This window comes from Phyllostomus hastatus, unplaced genomic scaffold, assembly GCF_019186645.2.
Source record: "Phyllostomus hastatus isolate PE091 unplaced genomic scaffold, TTU_PhHast_1.1 phas_contig_159, whole genome shotgun sequence".
Lineage (NCBI taxonomy): Eukaryota > Metazoa > Chordata > Mammalia > Chiroptera > Phyllostomidae > Phyllostomus > Phyllostomus hastatus.
This window is the reverse complement of record NW_025333640.1, coordinates 6999166-7009698: the sequence shown is the minus strand read 5'-3', so window position 1 is coordinate 7009698 and position 10533 is coordinate 6999166. Positions and strand designations below refer to the sequence as shown.

Here is a 10533-nt window from a genome sequence, read left to right as displayed (position 1 = left end):
TGGGCCCTGCGCGTGCGGGAATCGCCGGGGTTGGGGTTGACTCCAGCGACGGCTGAACGGACTCTTCGGAAAGACCGAAGATTTCTCATTGCTGGTGCTGGTTTTTATTGGGGCGTCGGGGCCAGGGGGTGACCCAGGGTTTTGTTCTCATGGGCAGATTTATTCTGAGTGCGTCCTTAAGCCTCAACTAACCCCGTGCTCCCAGAAAAACACACAACACCGCCACAACCACCACAACAAAAGGCGCCTCACCGAAGTGAGTCTAAATGTACGCGGGACGGGTGGCGGCTGGACGTGGAGACGCACTTTTGTGCCTCTAATCTCTAGCGTCCATCTGGCCCGGGCGGGCGGCGGGGGCGCGGGGGGCGGGGAAGAGGGGAGCCGGGAGGGGCGCGCGCACGTATCCAGAGGCGCGGGCACGCGCACCCACTCTCCTTCACAGTCACCTTGACTGCAGGGGGGCGAAGGACGCGACTACTTTACCCCCCTTCCACCTACCCTTCTTCCCACCCCCGACACTGTCCTGCCCAGAAGCCAGCTTGGGGCTGGGGTGGGGGGTGAGGAGGTTCAAAGGCACTCTGGTCGCCGCAGCGGCGGGACAGCCACGCAAGCTCTCCGCAGTGATGTCAACTGCATCCGCCGCAGCGCCCACCCCCCCCGCAACAACACCCCTCCCCTGGGCCTCGCCTGAGCCCGGGTCCGCGGAAACCGTAGTCCGGCGCCTCGGGCTTGGGGACGAGAAGAGGAAGGCACGCAAGTGCCCTGAGACCCCCGCCCCCCACTCCATTTGCAAAAGCGGGAGAGATGGAGTGGACCAGGCTCGGAAGAAGGGGAGGGAGGTGGGCCCAGGTGTAGTTTGACGCCCCATGTACCTAAGGGGAGTCTGCCCCGAACTGGTGCTACGGGAGTTACGTTAAGGGGGCGAAGGGCACGGACCCCTGCAGGTGCCGAGTGTGTGGGCACGCCGAAAGCGCCCCTTCTCCCAGGATAGACATGGGTAAACGGAAGCGCGTGCGAGTGTGGGGGTGCGAATCACCACCTCCAGCTTTGGCTTTCCCGCTCTTCCGAGCGCTCCCACTTCTCACTTTCCCCAAATCCGCATTTTCCTTGGCACAGCTCTCTCCGAGCAAGGAGAGGGAGGTACCCGGGGGCAGTGAGAATGACGTGTGCTGGTGCAGAGAGGGGGTGGGGGGTTGCGGGCCGGGCTCTGTGGACCGGCTCCTAATCCTCTTGTTTTCGGTACAGTCAGCAGATGTGGCTTCTTTTAGCTGAATAATCCGTTAAAGGAATAATAATTTTTTAAAAGGAGATCGACCTCACCCAAAGAGAACGGCGAACGAGATTGGGGCTTGGTAAGGATAAATTAAAAGGCTCCAAATTCTCTGTCCCTCTCTGCCTTCCTCTTTCCTCCTCTCCCTCCCTCCTCCACCCTCCCCTCCCCCTTCTTCCCCATCCCCTGCAATCCACACTCGACGCGAGTTCACGCGGAGGGCTGGATTTCCAGGCGGCACCGCAACTTGCGCTGTGCGTTATTATTATTCATCTGAGGGTGCAGCCGCCACAACCTTTGCTCCGGCGCTCCTCTCCTTCCCCCCGGCCGCCGCCGCTAGCAGTACAGTCCCTCCTGCCCGCAAGCTCTGGTCACCAAAGGGGGATTCAGAATTTTTTACAGTGCTCACAACCGTCGTCACGAGGCTCCTTGTCATGGCTATCATCTCCTCCTGCCAGGTGGAGCGACTACGAGCGCCTTCTCGCCGCCCGCCCCTTCCCCAGCGGAGGAAGCAGTTGGGGCCCGGCCGCGGCGGCCGCTCCCTAGATGCGGCTTCCTCTGCCTCTCTGCGTCTCTCCTTCTTCCATCTGTATGTATATTATCTCGATCCCTTTTATTCCAGTAGATCTACTGCCTTTCGTAACCCTGGCTGAAACGCTGCGGACTGCAACCAGTCTGTTAAAAAGAACAAAAACGGGAAAGACCTTGAGTGGACCCCCGGACAAAGCACTTTGGGCTCGGCGAGAAGGATACACGGGAGCGCTGGCTCCGGAATTCGAGTGATCGCCAGTGCCCAAGGGCGTCCGCCCAGCGCACCTCTGAGGTATTCAGACTGAATTGTATGTATCTTTTTGGTATGCTTGAGCATTGTCATTGTTGGGGAGGAGTTGGGTTTGTTTTTCTGGGAAAGGGAGCTGAATTGCGGGGGGTCAGATAGACTTAACTTGGCTTTCCTGCTCCCCTGCCTCACCTTGTGGAGATCCGGGTGTTGGAGGGCAGACTGCGGACCAGAAGGCTTAGAAAACAGTAGAAGCCGGAGATGCTGTCTGGGTGGCTGAGTGAGGGAGAGGGGAGAAGGGACGGGCCAGCTCGAGGGGACTGTGAAAAGAAGGGGGGTGTTTAACCCTTCTTCGAGTTCACAGGATGAGTTTTGCAGGGGACGAGAATATGGGAGACTGTCACAGGAGTGCTGAGAAACTGATAAAAATGTGCTCTGTCCATGCACACACACGGGAGGCGTTTGGATTTGTGTGTAAACAGAGTGGAGAGGTGGAGGAGGCACAGAGGGAGGGGGCTTCAAATAATGTCTTATTATCCCTTTGGCGTTGGGGACTCTCATCCTCCGGCCCTCTCCCTTTTTGGACCCAGGGAGACAGCCGCATTAGACACGAATGACCTTTCAAATCTACGCCCACCACTTACCTGGTAAAGCCGGTTGACAGTTTGGGGTGGGGTGGGATAGGGAGAGTGGTAGGGGTGTTTCGAAGACGTATATTCTCTCCCCGCTCCCTCTCTCCCCCCACTCCGTCTCCTCCTCCCTTGCCCCCCCCCCCGCCACTCTTTCTCTTCCTCCCTCCCACCTCCCTCCCTCCCTCCCTCCTCCCTGCTGCATTTTGCATGAGCTATCTAGGTCATTAGCATTTTAGCGTATGCAAGACTTGACAAAGCTGATGAGGGGCCAGATGGGCCTCGCTCTTATGGGTTTTTTTTCTTTTCTTTTCTTTTTCCTTTCTTTCTTTCTTTCTTTTTTCTTATTTTCCTTTCTTCCCTCCACCATTTGGGACCTGAGAGAGAGGACTGCAGCAGGCGAGTTCCGGAAGGCGGATACCCCCGACCCCGGCCGCGGACCGCGGCAGCTCGCCCTGCGGCACGCCCGGCCAGGCTGCGCCTGGACTCGGCCGACTAGGTAAAGGCGGCGGTGGTTGCTCGGTCCGTGCAGCCGCTGTCGAGCCCCTGCTGCCCTCTTGGTGCCCCGGCTCTGTTCTTGCCCCTCCTAGCCCCCCTCAGTTTCCTGGGCACAGCTGAAGGCAAGAGGGTGGGTAGGGTTTGCAGAGCTGGGGCGAGGTGGGGTTGATGTTGTTTTTTTCATTGTCTGGAGCTGCAGGGGAGGCGAGGCGCAGGGAAGGGGCGAGGGGAGTCCGGGTAATTAACACGGGGGAGGCACCCCTTCGTCTCCCACTTCCACCCACACCCTCCACCCCCTCCGCTTTGCAGGAAAAAGCCTGGACCCGAAAGGATGGGGGAGAACAAAGAGCCTTTGGAAGACGGCGCTGTTATCTCATTGTCTGTGTGATTGGGGAGCTGCGGTAGGGAGGATGCTGTGGTCCTTTCCTCCCTGCACTCCCCCACCCCCAGCCCTTTCCTCGCTGTCAGTGCGCACGCACTCGCGCCGTTTTTTACTTATTTTTCCCTGTTTCCTCGTTCCATCTTCTCCCCAGTCCCCTTTCTTTCTTCCGCCTTTCCTTCCTTCCTCCTTGCCTTCCTCAGGAGAAAGGCCTCTCTCTCCGTGTTCACAGCGGACCTTGATTTAAATGTCCATACAATTAAGGCACGCGGTGAATGCCAAGAATGGGGCTGGCTGAGCACCGTCGGTCCGCGAGGTCCCGCCAAGGAAGGAGCCACAGAGCCAAGGCGCCCTCCGCAGAGCTCAGCGCTGCGGCTTGGGACGGGAGGGGTCGCGGGCTCCCGGGGGCAGAAGCCCTTGGCGTGGGGAGGTGTGTGGTTCGTGACAGACAGGGGCTTAGAGATGCGAAACCGAAGCTGATTCTGTGACAGAACTGCAGATCCCGGCAAGCACCGAAGCGGGGGGAGGGGATGCCTGTGAGCGCATTGCGGAGTGCTTCTCTGTGCATATTTTTCTCTAGGCTTGGGGTGCATTGTACGCGGGTGGACACCTTTCTCCTTGGCTGTGTTTTTGTTCTGGGCTTAGCTTTTGGTTTTCTCTTTAAAAAAAAATAACCTGGCATCCAGAAGACTGGCAGGCTGTGCCAGGGCTTGGACTGCGGGTATATTGTGTTCTGCGTGAGGTTTGGGGGGAGGGAGGTAGCCAGTTGGAAGGGAGGAGGAGGATGTTTGTCATCCTTTGCTGTAGAGCTGTGGGCACCTGACAAGCTTGAAGAAGTCATTGGGATGTACGGGGAAGCAGGAACAAATTCCTGGCGGGGTCACAGGCTCCATCAGGACTGAAAGCGTGGCCAGGGCTCTTGGGAGCATCTCACTTCCTCCTTGTGGCTGTAATTGCAGTTTTAGGCAGAGATCCAAGAGATGCAGAGGAAGGGAGAGGCTCGGTAACCTATATGTACATACCCAAGGGGGGTGGTGCATTCCTTTAAAAATCCTAACAGAAGGAAAAACAGAATGTGTACAAGTGAGGGTTTGAGGAAAGAATGTTTTGAAAGAAAGCATCAGGGAATGCAGAGGGCCAGCCCTCCCTCATCCTGAAGAAGCTGCTTCCCAAATGGGGCCTTCCCATCACTAGACCTAGAGCAGCAGCTGGTCCTGGAGACCCCCTTCACAGGGCACAATGACAGATCCCATCTCCTGCTCAGTATTAACCCCCAAGCTGCAGTGGATGGTGGCAAGACTGAAACTCATTAATTTTCTGGTGGAGAAAATGGAGGTGGGGCAGGTCCCTACAGAGAAAGGAGGCCAAGAGCTGCTGGATCTTCCTACCCAGGAAGCCTGCTGCATCCCTTTCCCCAACCTTAGCAGAGGCCTGTTTTTGCAAGGCTGAGACCATAAGGATGCTTAGGATTTTAGTTTGTTTCCTGCACAGTAATCAAGGCCTAAAAGAGTCTCAGTTGTAGCTTACTGAGGAACTCTTTCCTCTCCAAAGCCTCAGTCTAGCCCACTGGATAAGTTAGTATTCAAAGATACCCTAGTCTCATTTCCTCCGAAATATTTATTGAGTGCCTACTGTGTGTCAATCATTGTGTAGTTATTATGTCTTATGTTCTTTCTTTGCCCTCCTAAGGGGGCCTCTGGAGTCAGGTGAGGTGAAGTGTGCTGTACCCCAACTAGACATTCCCAGAACCTTCTCTGGGTCTGCAGAAATGTGCTGCAAACTGCTCACCCCTGCAGAATAGGCTGCAGTTAACATCATGCAAACTGTTAGGGGCGTTGTTCTTCTTCCAGCCCCAGAAGGTGAGCTTAGCTGGAGGACAGAAGAGGGAGCAGCTTCCCTGGCTCCTTGAGCCTTAGCCAGGGTTGTCCTAAGGGTCATTGACAGTCGCCGCCTTTAAAACAGACCTCCCTTCGAATGGTGCCTTTTTGGGGGGTAAATCCCCTAGCCTCTCCCCTTCCCTCCTCCCTGAGAGGCTGCTCTTATGTTTCTGCCAGGGATGGGTTAAGCCCCTGATGACCAACCCCTTGCCCTTCAGTTGTCCACATTAGTGAGCCTTGTCTCCATAATTGCTTCCCCATAACTCCATCAGACATAGCTACACCCTTCGCTGATGTGCCTGCCCACGTAATGCCCCTCGTAGATGGAAACCTAACACACTTCTCCCTGAGAGCTTAAACCGCAGGCACCATGGTCAAGATCTGCCAGGTTCCTGCTGCCCATAATCTGCAATGGGAGGGGGGTGCTTTTTTATGGCTTATGTAAACTCTAGTTTCTGAAAGCTTTCATGTGTATGGGGATTGTCCTGTGTGCACCAGGTCTCATTACACAGTGTGTTTTTCTGTGGGGCTTTAATGGCCGAAAATGGCAGAGATGTATGTACACTCTGCCTACTGTGTCATTTCAAGGCCCCCTTTGTGTTCACCGAATAGAGGTGTTGGAGGGAAGGTCAGTCCTGGCTCCTTCCCTCCCCCTATACTTGGGGCCTGTTGATGCCCAGCAATATTTATGTAAGAGACTTGAAGATTTCTGCTTTTTCAAGGCATTTTTTTAACTCTCAACATTATCTTCTTCCCTGCCTATCTATTTGAGTCCCTCTAATTACATCCTACCATTTCAATGAAGGGGGGAACATATTGTTTTTTAAATGTAGATGATGTTTGAGGCATTTTGCTGAGAATACGCTAAAAAAGCCCCTGTTGGTTCACCCACACTACCATCATTATGGTCCTCATGAGGATGAGAGCTCATGTTTCTCCAGGTGAATATGCCAGATACTTTAAGATGGATTTAGTGATGTATCAAAGTAAAAAAAAATGGTAATATTCTTCTTTCCCCTGCCAGAGACAGCCCAGGCCCAGGTCTCTGTTTAAGCAGAAAGGAAATTGAGCAAAGGCAAAGGTAAATTCCTCTATCACTTCTGTCACCAAAGAGGTGGAAATGGGGGACAGTGACTGTGGACGCATGAGGAGGCTTAGCCAGAGAAATATTTGGGGAAGGGGTAATTTCTCAGCAGGAAAAAGCTCATATACACACATACATAGCACACAACCGTATCTGTTTGCATAACCATATCCATTGCTAGTATTTATAGAAAAGCATTTACCCACACACACGCACGCACAAATCCATCCATCTATACTGTCTCCACGGGGAAATAATTTTTCTATTTCCCTCTGCTGAACTTACATAACACCCCCACCCCTTGTTCTAACCTGAGAATGGAGTTCTCTGGGGGCTGCTGCAAAGCATTCTCCCTAAGACAGATGGAGCCTCCCTTCCTCCTCTCCTCTGTGGGTGGCTCTCGGCCCGTGAGTCAACGGGAGCTGAAGGTTGTGCTGCAGTCTGTGTGTTTGAGGCTTGGCTGGCTGATTCATGGTGATGTGCGTGTCAACAGTAACAATTATAAGAATTATGGTACCTAATAAAGATTTTTTTTCTTCCAAATCCCTCTACCATTCTTTCGTTTGAGCGTTTCTGCCAGGTCTTACTCAATTTGACATCCGTTTTAAAATATATAGATTTAATACTGAATTGCATGGCCAGTGTAGACACAGAACAAGAGAAAGGACTTCAAGTGGGATTTCTGGGAGTCGGTGTGTGCTGTTCTGTGCCACGGAATGCGGGTCTGCGGAAGGCCTGGGGAGAGCTGCACCAGATTTAGATGGCCTGGAAAAAAAAAAAAAAAAGAAGGCCTTATTGAGAGCAAGGAATGTTCCAGGTCAGAAAGGAAGTGTCAGCAGTTCTCAATGCGTTCACCTCATTCTCTTACCCTTCTCCTTTTGTCTTAAAATGGAAATGTTACCCAACAAAATGAAAACCTGGGTCAGAGGAGGCAATATTTTCGCCGGAAATTCAATTTGCTGCTACTTGGAATGTTTTTAAAGCCATTCACGGTGCAGATCCGAGTGTTTGGGTCCTCCGGGCTCGGCCTTGCCACCCCGCCAGGCCCGCGGTCCTGCCCCCAGGGCTTCCCCTCACCCCACCTTTTACTCCTAAGTCCCTGAGACATCTAAATGGAGCGAGGTGAAGATGAACGGGCTCTGGCTTCCTTTTTCCTTTTAGCTCCTGTTTTCTGGGCTTTGATTTTTTCCCTCTTGCGGAAATCAAGAAACGGGAGGCCCCAAAGACCTGGGTCATCCGCATTTTCCAAAGCTTCGGACTGATCCGAGGTACAGGGTGCCCTCAGCACGGAGCCACCAATGCCAGGGACAGTGCCTGGACAGTCCACCTTTCTTTTTCTTTTCCGCGCACCTCGGTTCCCCAATTTCACTCCATCGCCAGGTGGACATCGACGAGCAACGTTAGAGACGATTAGGGAATTGGGAGTAGGAATGGGGACGGGTCGGGGATGGGGTGCATCTTTGGCTTAGAAGAATGGGTCACGCCCAACCAAAGGCCTGGTTAGAATGAAACGTCCTCCCTCCAAGGCCCATGCGCTTTCCAGCGGCAGGCCTCGGCCTAGTCGCCGCGCCCTCCCCGCCGCGCAGCCGGCCTGGCTTCTGCGAGGGAGGGCTCGGCGCCTGGCACTGGCTGACCCTCTGCCCTCTTCCCCCTCTGGGCCTGTCTCTAGTCCACAAATGGTCTCCAGGATGAGATTTCTGCACCCCCAGAAAGCCTCAGAATGTGCGAGAAAACGGGTCGGTGCGCGCGCCCACGAAGGAGGAGGTGGGGAAAGGATTGCGACCGACCGAAATGTCACTTCTTAGCCACTCCCTGGCTCCCCACCAGCGGAGCGCAAGAGTGAAAGCACTTTAGGGGTGGTGCCGGGAGGTAGGAGGACTTTTCGCCTAGGCATATCCTGCCTGACTCCCCTTTACGCCACACAGCCTCCTCGTTCCGCCAGACCCTCAGCGACAGGGCCCAGGCGCCTGGCCTCTGTCCCTAGGACCCAGCAGCAATCCACCGCCCCCAACGCCACGTCCATCCCCACCCCCACCACACTCCAAAGAAGCCGAAACAACAAATGCCCCTTCCCAGAAGGAAATGACACACATCTCCTTCAGTCAACGCCAGTCTCGGATCCTGCGCCGGAGGGGATGAAGCCGCTTGAAAGCTGGTTTGAAAGAGAGGAGCAGACATGCTCTTTCTGTGTTCGTGGACCTCCAGACCCCGGGCCCTGCCCCAGGGCAAAGAGGTGCGGTGGACTATACACGGTCTCTGGTTTTAAAAAGCATTAAGCTCCATCCTTTTCCTCATCTGCAGGGGCCCACCAGGTTGCAGAGTTAGTGATGTAAGGTTCCTGTGGCTTAACTGGCCAGTGCCCTGAAATAACCTTCTGAGGCCGGGCTCAAGGTCATATACCCCAGGAAGGGGGGCCAGTTGGCCTCTAGAGGCCAGAGGTCAGGACCAGAACGTGTCTCACAAAGGTCGTACCACTGAAAGCTTCTGACACAGGAAGGTGCACCTGGACTTCACAGGGGGTCCACTTCAGCCGCCTCCCACACGTACACAGACTGATGTAGCAATATTTATTCCCATTTAATTGAGACACTGGTTTAATTTCAGATTGCTCCAGCTTAAGGCCCAATGGGGTTTTCTGCAGCTCTTTTCTCCAGTGCCTCTACAGAAACTAATTGCTGTTAATATCCAATTTTGGGCTTTATTATTCGTTAGCCAATTATGGATCCCATAGCCCAGGCCCCTTGCTGCTCACTGCCTCTGCTGGAATCGGCTAACACTGCCTGGCTTCTGCTTTCTTCCTGCGCCTCTATTCAAACCCTTCCCCCAGCCGAAGATGATTTACTGATCACATCAGTCATTTTGTTTGTTTGTCCCAGCACTTAGCCCAGCTGGGGAGGTTGGGGGGTACTTTCAGGCCTTTTCCCTCTTTTCAGGGCAATTTCTTCTTTGCAGTTGAAGTGAATAATTCCCACTTTTAAAAAAAGAAAATTTAAGTGTTTTCACTCTCTCTGCACCCCCTCTGGGCTTTCATTTTCTGGAGCCATATTTGGAGTAGCATTTCTCAAGCAGAAGAAACGACGGGGCCTCGGCTTCAGCGTGTTCTCCCCGCCCCACTCTCCCGTTCACCTTCCCAGGAGCCTGGCCGCAGCCCCCCTGAAAGCTGCCGCACACACAAGGCCATCGATCCCAACAGAGGGCTCCGATCACGTCGTTTCACATTTCCAGGAGGAAAACTTGAAAAGCAGTTTGGGAAAGGCAGCATTTCTGGAGGTGAAGAGAGAGATTTTGTCTCTTCTCCCACAGATGCCCTGGAAACACATCCTGTTTCGCTTCCTCTCTGTGTGCAGCTGATGCAGTGGGGGGGGCTATAGCCTTATTTTTTTTATGTGTTCTTTTGCCTCGTTTTATTCATATGCCCTGAGTTCCTTGATATACAGAAGAAAGCACTTCCTATTCCCGACTCTCAGAAAAACAGGAAAACAAAAGTAAAAATCATAAAGATAGCAGGAAAGCCTTTCTTTGTCTTTTTTCCCTTCTTCCCTCATTCTGAAATAATGCTTTAAATCCTCTAACATGCTCGTACATGTATCTCTAGCAGTTCTATAGCAACCTGCATAGTGTCAGCGTCAGAGTCACATGGAGAGGAACCAAGACGTCAGGGCAGCTGGCTTTGGCTGAGGCCTCGTGGCCTGGCCCCTCCCAATGAACCCATGAACCAAAGGAGGCTTCCATCCCAGCCCAGGAGGAGTTCTGTGGTCAGATTTTTCTAAGGCGGGGCGGGTCGTAGGGGCAAGTGCTGTGTGGGGCTGGGACATTGTCTGGAAGGTGCCTTACACATAAGGCTCAATAAATACCACCCAAATTGGATGTCGTGAAATGAACAGCAGCTGTCCTTCTGTTTTTTTCCTGCAAAAAAGCTACAATTATTCATTGAGGCCTCTTGGGCAAAGGGTAGAGTAGCCTCATAGGAAAGGAAGGGGCTTAAAAGTGTTTCTGGTTCATTCCCTAGCTTCAGCCC

General features: G+C 53.6%; 1 long non-coding RNA gene across 1 annotated transcript; it reads left to right on the top strand.

Annotated features, from left to right (window-relative positions):
• The first annotated feature begins 1214 nt into the window (after positions 1 to 1214).
• Positions 1215 to 7027, top strand: LOC123813637. Its single transcript, XR_006784791.1, has 4 exons — positions 1215 to 1352; positions 1893 to 2109; positions 3060 to 3176; positions 3485 to 7027. It is a non-coding gene; the product is annotated as an uncharacterized LOC123813637 (long non-coding RNA).
• The last annotated feature ends 3506 nt before the right edge of the window (positions 7028 to 10533 follow it).